This window comes from Trachypithecus francoisi, unplaced genomic scaffold, assembly GCF_009764315.1.
Source record: "Trachypithecus francoisi isolate TF-2019V2 unplaced genomic scaffold, Tfra_2.0 Lachesis_group0, whole genome shotgun sequence".
Lineage (NCBI taxonomy): Eukaryota > Metazoa > Chordata > Mammalia > Primates > Cercopithecidae > Trachypithecus > Trachypithecus francoisi.
In genome coordinates, this window is record NW_022681453.1 from 143,985,316 (window position 1) to 143,998,597 (window position 13,282).

General features: G+C 36.4%; 1 protein-coding gene across 10 annotated transcripts in view; it reads right to left on the reverse strand.

Moving 5' to 3' along the window:
• The window catches only part of RNF13 (ring finger protein 13), a 198,603-nt gene that overhangs the window by 130,148 nt on the left and 55,173 nt on the right, over positions 1-13,282 (reverse strand). The gene's annotated exons all lie outside the window — the stretch shown is intronic.

The window sequence follows — 13,282 nt, forward strand, 5'->3', positions numbered from 1 at the left end:
TGACATTTTCAAACCAAGCAAATATGTCTTAAAAATTAACTTTCTTTCATGTTAGCAGACAATGAAATGCACATAATAAATACATTTCTAGAAATTTATTCTGCAGAAATGCTAGCCTGAGTATGTAAGGTGTATGTGGAAAGACAGTTATTGGTACATTATTATTATTATTATTATTTGAGACGGAGTCTCGCTCTGTCGCCCAGGCTAGAGTGCAGTGGCGCGATCTCGGCTCACTGCAAGCTCCGCCTCCCGGATTCACGCCATTCTCCTGCTTCAGTCTCCAGAGTAGCTGGGACTACAGGCGCCCGCCACCACACCCCGCTAATTTTTTTGTATTTTTAGTAGAGATGGGGTTTCACTGTGTTAGCCAGGATGGTCTCGATCTCCTGACCTTGTGATCCACCCTCTGCCTCCCAAAGTGCTGGGATTACAGGCGTGAGCCACCGCGCCTGGCCTCGTACATTATTTTTCATAGCAAAAACTGGAAATCACGCATATCCAAAAGACAGCTATTTAAACAATTATAGTATATTTATACAATAGGTAAATAATGCAGCCATTTAAAAATATGAGGAAGACCTGTACACACTAAACTGAAAAGACGTTCACAAGATAACCATGAATTTAAAAAGTAAACAGCAAGTTGCTTTCAGGAATGCAGGATGGTTTGACATAAGAAAATGTAGTAACAGGCCGGTCGCGGTGACTCACACTTGTAATCCCAGCACTTTGGGAGGCCAAGGCAGATGGATCACCTGAAGTCAGGAGTTCAAGACCAGCCTGGCCAACATGGCAAAACCCCGTATCTACTAAAAATACAAAAATTAGCCAAGCATGGTGGCACATGCCTATAGTCCCAGCTACTTGGGAGGCTGAGGCAGGAGAATGGCTTGAACCCAGGAGATGGAGGCTGCAGTGAGTCAAGATTGTGCCACTGCACTCCAGCCTGGGCAACAGAGCAAAACTCCATCTTGGAAAAAAAACAAAAACAAAAACCTGGTAACAGATTAAAACAGAAAAATCAAATGACTATCTTAACATATGTAAAAAGTGAATAAACATATAAAAAGATGATCAAATTCATTGATTTCATTTATAAAGGAAGGAGGCAATTAAAGCTATGAGACAATGCCTTAACCACAGTTCTGTATGGTCCCTGAACTGGTCACACCAATCATCTATTCCACAGGATTTGGCAATTTCTCCTCCCTGAAATTATATCGCTCAGCTTGTGATATGGAAAGTGTCTGTACATATCTTGGGTATAAAATCTATCACTCTTTCATTTGCTCATATAATAGCTCCTCTTCTTAATCCCATAAAGCACTTGGTTTTTGTTTTGCAAGGAAGTACAACTGTGGTCATCCTTCCAATGATGAATATTTGCTTTATTCTTGTTAAATGTGCACCCTGCTCTCAGTGCCTTTCTGCAAACACTTTTTGCTTCAATGCCAAATAACATAGTGTAGGAAATCTTTTTCAACACAGTTATTATAGCAATTAAACGCAAGCCATATAGGTTGGCTTCCAGTTCCAAAATGGTGATGCAGAAGCAAGCTGGTTTGACTCCCCTACACAGAAAAAGGAAAACAAATATACAGCAATGAGATTATGGCCAGAAATAAGCCAGAACTCAAATATAAGGAGAGATCATTCCCAGGGCCACAGAGAAGTAAAAAAATCTCCCAGTACACAGAGAATTAGACTTGCACATCCACGATGCCCCTCCCCCCATTTTGCCCAGCACCAACTGCAAGGAAAATTTCCCCTCAACTCACTGTTTCAACTTACTGTAAAAGTAAGACCAAAGTGGAACCAAATTGCCCACTATCTTGGGTTCCCTAGGAGGAGATGTGTCCCTTCCTTAACCCACAGAAAGCATCACAAGTACCTGAAGGGAGAAATATCCATGAGGTAGATAGAGACTAAGAGGGGAAGCAGAACTACAATCCCTAGCCCTAGAAAGTAGAGCCCTCCTTTGTAACTCTACCAAAAGAGACGCCAAATCACAGTAGCTATTCAGTAGCACCATACAGTAGGTTTGTCTCACAGGTCCACTGGGCATAAACCTCCACAGCCAGCCTTCCCACACTGTCAAGATATCCCCATTGGGACTTGCCCCTTTGGGAAGGGCAGCACTTTGATAATTTACTACAGCCAAGGTGAACCTAAGCTTAAGGCACCACCTAAAGCCAAAAAGGAGGCAGTAACCTAGCAGTAAATAATCTCTAACCAAACACATCCAATAGAAACCAAAACAAGCCAGACAGAGAAGAACAGAATAAATAACTAATCTTTCAATGCAAAGACACAGATATACATCCACAAGAAACAATAGCAAGCAGGGAACCATGATTCCCAAATGGACAAAGCAAGAAATCAATAAGCAACCCTAACAAGATGGCAATATGGGAACTTTTTAAGCAAGAAGTCAAAATAGCAGTTTTAAGGAAACTCAGTGATCTCCAAGATAACACAGAAAAGAAATTCAGAAATTTATCAGAAAATTTTAATCAAAAAATTGAAATAATTCTGTCTAAACCAAACAAATTTTGGAACTGAGAAGTATATCTGCTGACCTGAAAAATTCATTAGAGGCACTCAACATCAGAATGGATCAAGGAGAAGAAAGAATCAGCAAAGTCAAAGACAGCCTATTTTTAAATACACAGAAGAGAAAAAAGAAAAGAGTGAAAAGCAATAAAGATCTCCTACAGCCGGGCGCGGTGGCTCAAGCCTGTAATCCCAGCACTTTGGGAGGCCGAGACGGGCGGATCACGAGGTCAGGAGATCGAGACCATCCTGGCTAACACGGTGAAACCCCGTCTCTACTAAAATATACAAAAAATTAGCCGGGCGAGATGGCGGGCGCCTGTAGTCCCAGCTACTCGGGAGGCTGAGGCAAGAGAATGGCGTAAACCCGGGAGGCGGAGCTTGCAGTGAGCTGAGATCCGGCCACTGCACTCCAGCCTGGGCGACAGAGCGAGACTCCGTCTCAAAAAAAAAAAAAGATCTCCTACAAGATAAAGAAAATTACCTCAAAAAACCAACTCTAAGAATTACAGGTGTTCAAGAGGGAGCTGAGCAAAAGCAAGGTATAGAAAGCTTATTCAAAAAATAATAATAAAAAACTTTACAAAACTTGCGAAAGATGTAAATAACCAGCAACAGGAAGGTGAGAGAAAAAACAAATTTGACCCAAATAAGACTACCCCAAGACATACACTAATCAAACTCTCAAAGGTCAAGGACAAAGAGAGGATCCTAAATGCAGCAAGAAAAAAAAAAAGGAAATAACATACAAAGGAGTTCCAATTCATGTGGCAACAGACTTTTCATTGAAAAACAATACAAGCCAGGAGGGAGTGGAATAACTAGAGAAAGAGAGAGACAGAGAAAGAAAGGAAAGGACAGAAAGGGAAACGAGGGGAGGAAAGGGGAGGGGAGGAGAGGAGCAGAGAAGATCGTAATGAAGAGGAGCAAAAAGCAAAAAGTGAAGGGAGGGAGCGGGGGAGGAAGGAAGGGAGGAAGAAAGGAAACCTATCATCGAAGAATAACCAAATCCAGTAAAGTTATCCTTCAAATATAAGAAACAAAGTTTTTCCCAGATAAACAAAAGCTGAGAGAGTTTACCACCACCAGGCTGGTCTTACAAGAAATGCTAAGGAAAATTATTCAATCTGAAAGAAAAAAGACTAGTGTGCTAAAATAATTAGAAAAAAAATAGTTGAAGGTCTAAAACCCACTGGTAAAATTAAGTACATAGACAAACCCAGAATACTCATACCATAATTGTGGTGTGCAATCCACTCATAACTCTAGTTATGTCCAGAAGACAAATCTATTTAAAACAATTATTTAAAAGAAAGAAAAACAAACAAACAAAAATTACAGCTACAGCAACATAGTAAGAGATAGGTAATATAAAAATATGTGAACTGAGACAACTAAAAGCCAAAATGTGAGGGATAGAGTTAAAGTGGAGAATTTTTTTTTTATTCTCATTTGTTTCTATTCTTTCCTATGTGACTTAAAATGTCATGCTTTAAATAACTTGTTATAAGACGGCTTTGTAAGCCTTATAGTACTGACAACGCAAAAACCTGTAACAGATTCACTAAAAATAAAAAGCAATTAATTAAAAAGCACTATCAGAGAAAATCACTTAACCACAAAGGAAGATAGTAAGAAAGGAAGAGAAAAATTACAATACAAAAAACTATCAACAAAATGGAAGTAAAAGTCTTAACTCATCAATAAAACTAAATGTAAACGGAATCCATTCTCCAATTAAAAGGCACAAAATGGCTGGATAGACAAAGAAACAAGACCCAATACTACGCTGCGTACGAAAAAACCACTTCACCTATAAACATATATATAGTCCAAAAGTGAGGGGTGAAAAATGAAATTCCAGTAGTAGTTACACTTACATCAAATAAAATAGACTACAAATCATCAAACAGTGTAAAAAGAGACAAGGAAGATCAATATATATGATACAAGGGTCAATTCTGCAAGATGATATAACAATTATAACTATTTATGCAACCAATATGAGGCAGCCAAGTATATGCAGCAAACATAAACAGATCCAGAGGGAGAGAGAGACTACAATACAATAATAGTAGGGAATTTTAGCACACCACTTTCGGAAATGTACAGATCATCCAGACAGAAAATCAACGAAGAATCAATAACCTAAAGGTCCTGACATTTACAGAACATCTCACCCAACAGTTATAGAAAAGACATTATTTTTATCAGCATATGGAACATTTTCAGAATATACCTTATCTTAGGCCACAGAACAAGTCTGAAAAATTCAAAAAGTAGCAATCATACCACTATCTTTTCTGGCCACAATAGACTACAATAACAAGAAGAACCTTGGAAACTTCACAAATGTATGGCAAATAAACAAAATGTTCCTGAATAACCAATGGGTGAATACAGAAATTAAGAAAAGAAATTTAAAATTTCCTGAAACAAATGAAAACGAAACTACCACATACCAAAATATATGGATACAGCAAAAGCAGTACTAAGAGGGAAGTTTATAGTAATAAATGTGTCAGAGGTGTCTGAACCAGAGCAACTCCATCTTGAATAGGAGCTGGGCAAAAAATGAGACTGAGACCTACTAAGCTGCACTCCCAGATGGTTAAAGCATTCTAAGTCACAGAATGAGATAAGAGGTCAGAACAAGACACAGGTCATAAAGACCTTGCTGATAAAATAGGTTACAGTAACGAAGTCAGCTAAAATCCACCAAAACCAAGATGGTGACGAGAGTGACCTCTGATCTTCCTCACTGCTACACTCCCACCAATGCCATGACACTTTACAAACGCCATGGCAACTTCAAGAAGTTACCTATATGGTCTAAAAGGGGAGGCATAAATAATCCACCCCTTGTTTAGCATATCACCAAGAAATAATCATAAAAATGGGCAACCAGCAGCCCTCCAGGCTGTTCTGTCTATGGAGTAGTCATTCTTTTATTCCTTTACTTTCTTAATAAACTTGCTTTCACTTTGCACTGCAGACTCGTCCTGAATTCTTTCTCGTATGAGATCCAAGGACCCTCTCTTGGGGTCTGGATCAGGATCCCTTTCCTGTAACACCACCAGTGCCATGACAGCTTACAGATGTCATGACAACATCAGGAAATTACCCTATATGGTCTAAAAAGGGAAGACAGAAACAATCCCACCCCTTGTTTAGCATATCATCAAGAAATAATCATATAAATGGCCAACCAGGAGCCCTCCGGACTGCTCTGTCTATGGAGTAGCCATTCTTTTATTCCATCACTTTCCTAATAAACTTGCTTTCACTTTACTCTATGGACTCACCCTGAATTCTTTCTTGCACGAGATCCAAGAACACTCTCTTGGGGTCTAGATCAGGACCCTTTCCTGTAACAAATGCTTATATCAAAAAAGCATAAAGATTTCAAATAAACCACCTAACAGTGAACCTCAAGGAACTAGAAAAACAACATCAAATGAAACCCAAAATTAGTAGACAGAAAGAAAGATCATCTATTCCAATTTTTCTGTATACAAAAAAATTGGAAGATTGGAAGCAGATTGCTTGAGTTCATTAGCTTGAGACCACCTGGACAACACAGCAAAACCCCATCTCTACAAAAAATACAAAAATTAGCTGGCTGTGGTGGTGTATGCCTGTGTCCCAACTACTCGGGAGGCTAAAGTAGGAGGACTGCTTCAGCCCAGGAGTGGAAGGCTACAGTGAACCGAGATCACACCACCGCACTTTGAGCCGTGATCACACCATTGCACTTCATCTTGGGAAATAGAGTGAGATCCTCTCTCTCAAAAAAACCAAACAGGAGGGTATAGGGCTGATCAATGAATAAGACAGCTTTTGAGGCTATATCTTAAATGTTCCTACTTTTACTATTAATGTTGATGATTATTACAACAAACATAATATCTGATATATATATATATATAAAAATATCTAGAAAGAAGTTTCATGAATGTGTTGAAAAGGTTAGCTCCATTGTACAGGCTCCAGTCTACTGTAACCATTGATAAGTACCACTTCTGCAGACAGCCAGAAAAAACACTTTTATCTTATGGAGATGCTTGTTTTTATTTAGTTTTTTTATTTCTTAGATAACATAAGTTAAGGAGAAATATACTCCAAATGCCTAGTTTTTCTTCTCTTGGTTTTGGAATTTTGGTTGTTCCATCTTAATACAATATATCTTATTAAACATCCACTATACCTTTCTTTATATCATCAGAATAACCTGATTGCAAATAAAATTTCATTTACATATAAATTAATAAATATCTTCTTCCAAAGTTTACTACTTCAAATTAATCTGCAGACATAAAGAGTTTGCTAATGACCTTGCCATTAAAAGAAAAAAGGAGGGAGGATGGCAACAAATCAGTGTCCAGAATAAAGCTAGGAAATAAGATCAATAATTTATTTTTTATTTGAATTGATATGGAGAGATTTAAGCAAAGGGAAATCATAAAAGATGCAGCTGACATTCTTTTGGTCTTTATCAAATTTAGTTCTTAATAACAATAGCATAACTGCAAACATTTAATGACTGTAACCTTCAGTTTTATTTTACTTAACACAGTACCGATTTATTAGAATTTTGATTTTATGATATTCCAGCTCTATGAAGAAAAGATCATCTGGTGTGTGCCTCTCATTTGGTACACACAGATACTGTGTGTTCACTCAGTGGATATAATACCTTGACATTTCAGAAAACAAAATGAATGTGCGCTCTGGAGGACAATGCCTTTTAATTGATATGTTACTGTCTTTGTGCGTTTGCATTGCTATAAAGGAATACCTGAGGCTGGGTAATTTGTAAAGAGGTTTATTTGGCTCATAGTTCTGCAGGCTATACAAGAAAACACACACACACCCGCACACACACAAAAGGCATGGCACCAGCATCTGTTTCTGATGGCCTGCTTCCACTCATGCAAGGTGGAAGGTGAAGGGGAGCCTGTGTAAGAAGAGATCACATGATAAGAGAGGAGAAGAGAAATGCCAGACTCTTGAACAACTAGCTTGCACAGGAACTAAGAGTAAGAATTCATTCACTGTGGCAGAAGTCACCAAGCCATTCATGAGGGATCCACTTCCCTGACCCAAACATCCTCCCATTGGGCCTTACCTCTAACACTAGGGATCAGATTTCAACATAAGGATCAAATATCCAAACAATGGTAGTTACATTCACACTAATACTACAACCACATCATCATTCTAAAAAAAAAAAAAAAAAAAAAAAATTCCAATCAAACATTGCCATTCTAGCTACATGCAACAAAATAGTTTCTCTAAAAACAAGAATTCTAAGTGGATTGTGCTTACACTAGCAATGCATGTCCTCTACAATTGCCACATAATCAGTACAACCCAGTAAAGGAGATTTATGCATAATTCATATTCTATAGTATTTGACAAATCCTGTAAAAACATAAAGAGGTTAAATGTAATAACTACAGAATTCTTAACAAAATCTTTGACAAGAAGAGTTCAAAAACAAATAGAAAAAGTAAATCCATGAAAACCAAACAGGCATCAGAAAAATTCTCCTTTAGTATTATAAACAAACATAGGCCGGGTGCGGTGGCTCACACCTGTAATCCCAGTACTTTGGGAGGCCAAGGCAGGCAGATCACCTGAGGTCAGGAGTTCGAGACCAGTCTAGCCAATATGGTGAAACCCTGTCTCTACTAAAAATACAAAAATTAGCCAGGTGTGGTGGCGCATGCCTGTAATCCCAGCTACGCAGGAAGCTGAGGCACAACAATTGCTTGAACCCAGGACGCGTAGGTTGCAGTGAGTTAAGATTGCACCGTTGCACTCTAGCCTAGGTGACAAAGCGAGGCTCCATCTTAAAAAAAAAAAAAAAAAGAATCAAGACTAAGAGGAATTCTTTGGTAATGAGACAAAAAACATGCTGTTTTCCAAAACATAACAAACACAACCACAACAAAGACCCTCACTCATTTATCACTTACCACAGCACTTGCCATTTGCAATTTGTCATTATAATTCAGTTTATAGTTGAACACAACCTGGTTAATTAAAGTTGATACAATTTGCTTATCAATCTGATTAAAGGGATCATAATGATGGAAATGGTCAGATCCTAACTAGAGGAATTATTTCAGTACTCAGAATTCAAAGAGAATGGCAACTGGCAAGAAGGGATAGTGCAGGCAAACAAAAGTAGGGAGAACAATTATAATACCTTAATAAAGGTACTGTTATTGCCATTAGTTATTCTGTTAATTTCAAAGGTGATGATTACTCATTCATTTGTTTCATGAAACAGGGAATATATCAAATGTAAAATATAATGAATTATTTTATTACTTACCACTTACAGAAGAAGGGAGATATTACTGAATCATCAAAGTGGCTGGACATTCTTTTATACCAGCAGTATATAAAAATACCTGGTTTCATATCCTTGTCAGTTGTGGATATTGTTAGACTCATATTTTTACTAATTTGATAAGTGTGAATTGGCATCTAGATATAATGTATACAAGCAGATATATTTAAAAGATGTTCACTAAAAAAGAAAGTAAAAAACTGGCATCTACCAGCAAATGAATGAAAAAATAAATTGTGGCATATCCATAAAATGTAGTATGCAACAGTTAAAATGAATTAGGAATATGTAATAACAAAAATTTCAAATACAGTATTAGATGAAAAAGCAAGTTTTAAAACCAGAGCAAAGAAAATTTAAATGGAAGCACAACGTTTATAGATGTATATATGGTAGAAAAATATATATATATGCATGTTTTAGAACATAAATGGGAAAGATATACATAAGTTTCAGGATAATGATCATCTATAAGGAGCGAGGTAAGGGAACAGAATACGGCAGGATAAAAAGGATGTTTCAGTAGTATCTGTAATATTGTATTTCTTCTTTCAAAAATACTAACCTCTAGGTAGCAGATATACAGGATGCTCTGTTATTCTTAAACTCTAGTCTATGCTTGAAATATTTCAATTTTTAAAAAGTGAAAGCAATCTAAATGTCCAATGACACAAGGGATTGGTTACATCATGGTGTAATTCAAGTACTATAATAAACTGTATAATTTTGAATGATGATATGAATGTATAGATTTTTATATGGAAAGATATCCATGATATTGGATATGCCATCCAACATATTGCCAATTTTTTAAGTTGCAAAATAGCACATATAAGTGCATAAAATGAAGGCGTGAATGTGTCTACACAAGTTCACACAGTTGTACCCAAATGTCTGCCACTATAATCTTTAATTGTAGAATTACGTATGATTTTCATATTCTTCTTTTTAAACTTTATTGATATTTAATATTTTATATATTTATGGGGTGCATGTGATAATTTGTTTCATGCATAAAACATGTAATGATCAAGTCAGGATACTTGAAGAATCTATTACCTTGAGTATTTATCATTTATATGTGTTGAGAATATTTCAAGTTCTCTCTTCTAGTTACTTTAAAATATACTTAATACATTATTGTTAACTATAGTCACCCTACTCTGTTATGGAACATTAGAACTTATACCTTCTATCTAACTGTATGTTTGTATCCACTGACCAACTTCTCTTCATCTCCCCCTCTCAACCACACCCTTTTCCCACCCTCTGGTATCTATCGATCTACTCTCAATCTCCATAAGATCAATTTTTTTAGCTTCTACAAATGAGTGAGAACATTGGATATTTGTTCTTTCTCTGCCTGTATAATTCCACTTAACATAATAATCTCTAGTTCCATTCATGTTGCGACAAATGATATGATTTCATTCATTTTTACAGTCAAATAGTATTACATTCCATGTACACACTTTTTAAAATTCATTAATATATTCATGGACAGTAGGTTGATTCTACATCTTGGCTATTGTGAATAGTGATATAGTAAACATGCAAGTACAGGTACCCCTTGGATACACTTCTTTTCCTTTGGACAAATAGCCAGTGGTGGGACTGCTGGATCATATGGTAGTGCTATATTTAGTTCTCCCCTACCCTCTTTTCAGTTTTTTTTTTTTTTTTGAAATCACCATACCGTTTTCCATAGTAGTTGTACTAATTTACATTCCCACCAACAGTGTATGAGTTCTCTCTTCTCTGAATCCTTGCCAAAATCTGTAATTTTTTTTGTCATTTTAATAATAGCCATCCTAATTGGATTAAGATGCTATCTCACTGTGGTTTTTACATTTCCCTGATGATTAGTGATATTAAACATTTTTTTCATATGTCCGTTGGCCATTTGTATGTCTTCTTTTGAGAAATATCTGTTTAGATCATTGGCCCTTTTTAAAATCAGACTGTGTTTTTACTGTTGAGATGTTCAAATTCCTTATATATTCTAGATATTAGTCCCTTGTCAGATGGATAGTTTGCAAATATCTTCCCCCATTCAACAAGTTGTCTCTTCACTCTGTTGATTCTTTTGCTGTGCAAAAGCTTTTTAGTTCAATATAGTCTCATTTGTCTATTTTTCTTTTTGTTGTCTGTGCTTTTGTCATCTTAGCTGTAAAATCTTTGCCTAGATCAATGTCCTGAAGTGTTTTCCATATGTTTTCTTCAGTGTTTTCCATATGTTTTCTTCCAGTAGTTTATAGTTTTGGGGCTTTAATTCTTTAATCCATCTTGAGTTGACTTTTGTATATGGTCAGAGATAAGGGTTCAGTTTCATTCTTCTGTATATGGATATCCAATTTTCCCAGCATTCTTTATTGAAGAGACTGTCCTTTCCCCAATGTATGTTCTTGGCACCTTCGTCAAAAATCATTTGGCTATAAACGTGTGAATTTACTTCTGGATCCTCTACTCTGTAGCACTGGTCTCTGTGTCTGTTTTTAGATCAATACCATACTGTTTTGGTTCTTATAGCCTTGTTACATACGTGTGTGTGTAATATGTATATATGTGTGTATATATGTACATATACATACACACACACACAAACACACAGTTTTTTTAGATGGAGTTTTTTAGTTCTCTCTCTGTTGCCCAGGCTGGGGTGCAGTGGCATGATCTCAGTTCACTGCAACATGCATCTCCCGGGTTCAAGTGATTCTCCTCCCTTAGCCTCCTGAGTAGCTGGGACTACAGGTGCTCACCACCATGCCCAGCTAATTTTTGTATTTTTAGTAGAGACAGAGTTTTACCATGTTGGCCAGGTTGGTCTTGAACTCCTGACCTCAAATGCTCCACCCACCTCAGGCTCCCCAAGTGCTGGGATTACAGGTGTGAGCCACCACACCTGGTTGCCTTGTAATATATTTCGATGTCAGGTAGTGTGATGTCTCCAGTTTTGTTCTTTTTGTTCAGGATTTCTTTGGCTATTTGAGGTCTTTTCTGGTTGCATATAAATTTTAGGATTGTTTTTTCTATTTCTGTGAAAAATGACATTGATATTTTGATAGAAATTTCATTGAATCTGTAGACTACTTTGGGCAGTATGGTCGTTTTAATTATACCAATTCTTCTACTCCATGAGCCATATTCTTTTTCATATCTATATCATCTTAATTTTAATGGTGAGCATATATCACCCTTTTAATGAGAAAAATATTTTTTCATGAGCAGAATAAAAAATTAGTCTTTTGCCATATTGAACTGAGAAAGCCAGTAAGAAAATCTAATAAAAACTACTTAGTGAACAAAAAAGATGCCCAGTAATGCAATGAGAAAATGAAGGGAGTGTGGTGATTTATGAAATAAAGAACCTGAGTCTCCTTTGACTTCCTCTGTGTGTGTGTGTGTCTTTACCTCCCCTCTTCTCTAAGTGATAATTTGTCATGACAAAATAATTATTTTCTAAATCAAATGAAATGCTATATTCCTGCTTGATTTAATAAATGAATAAGAAACCATGACTTTTTGAAATTAAGAGGAAAGGGTTTATTTTAGAAGCTCAAAATTCACTACAAAAGTATTCTTTTTATATCATCTAACTATGTGCATTTGAAAATGTCCTTAGACCTTAGAATTCTTATTTCATGTATAACCAGATGGTTTTACTCTTTATTTTGACAATGCTATGTCTTTATTTATCCTTTGAAAAAGGAACTCTGACCTTTGTTTTAGTTTACAAACTGAGGGTGATACTGTAACATAAAGGTGAGGAAGTCCAGCACATTGAGCCTTAACCAAGGCTTTCTTCACATCACAAAACCGTGTAAGTGTTCTGAGAGGAAAAATATACTAAGTGGCAGTGAGCTTGTTTCCTGCAAAGAAAGCAGGCAAAGGAAGTAGCACAAATAAACAATCCAAACAATCACATTTCTTTGCAATGTTTGCATTTTCCTTCACCAGGGGAAAAATCTCTCTTCTAATCTCAAGACTTTATATTAAACGAAATCATTTCCTGTAATAAGAATTTTGAAATTAACTGGTAAATTACTTTCAAAGAACAAGCCTAGTTTGTGGAAAATTAACTGGTGATGATACAGGGCACTAATTTAACGAATAATGATGAGGGGAAATAAATTATATATCATATAAGAAAAACCGCTTATTTGCAACTTTGTTCTGGACAGTAGGAACAGTATAGTCTAGGACAAATCTGCATCCCACTGTCATCTCCTCTGTCTTCTTCCTCTTCAACATAAATAATATACCCTGACTACCAGGTTACAAAACACAGTATATGTGGATCATGGTAAATCTAGCTCAAGAGTTGTGTTGCTGAAAATGAGATTTGCCATTGATAATTATACTCAG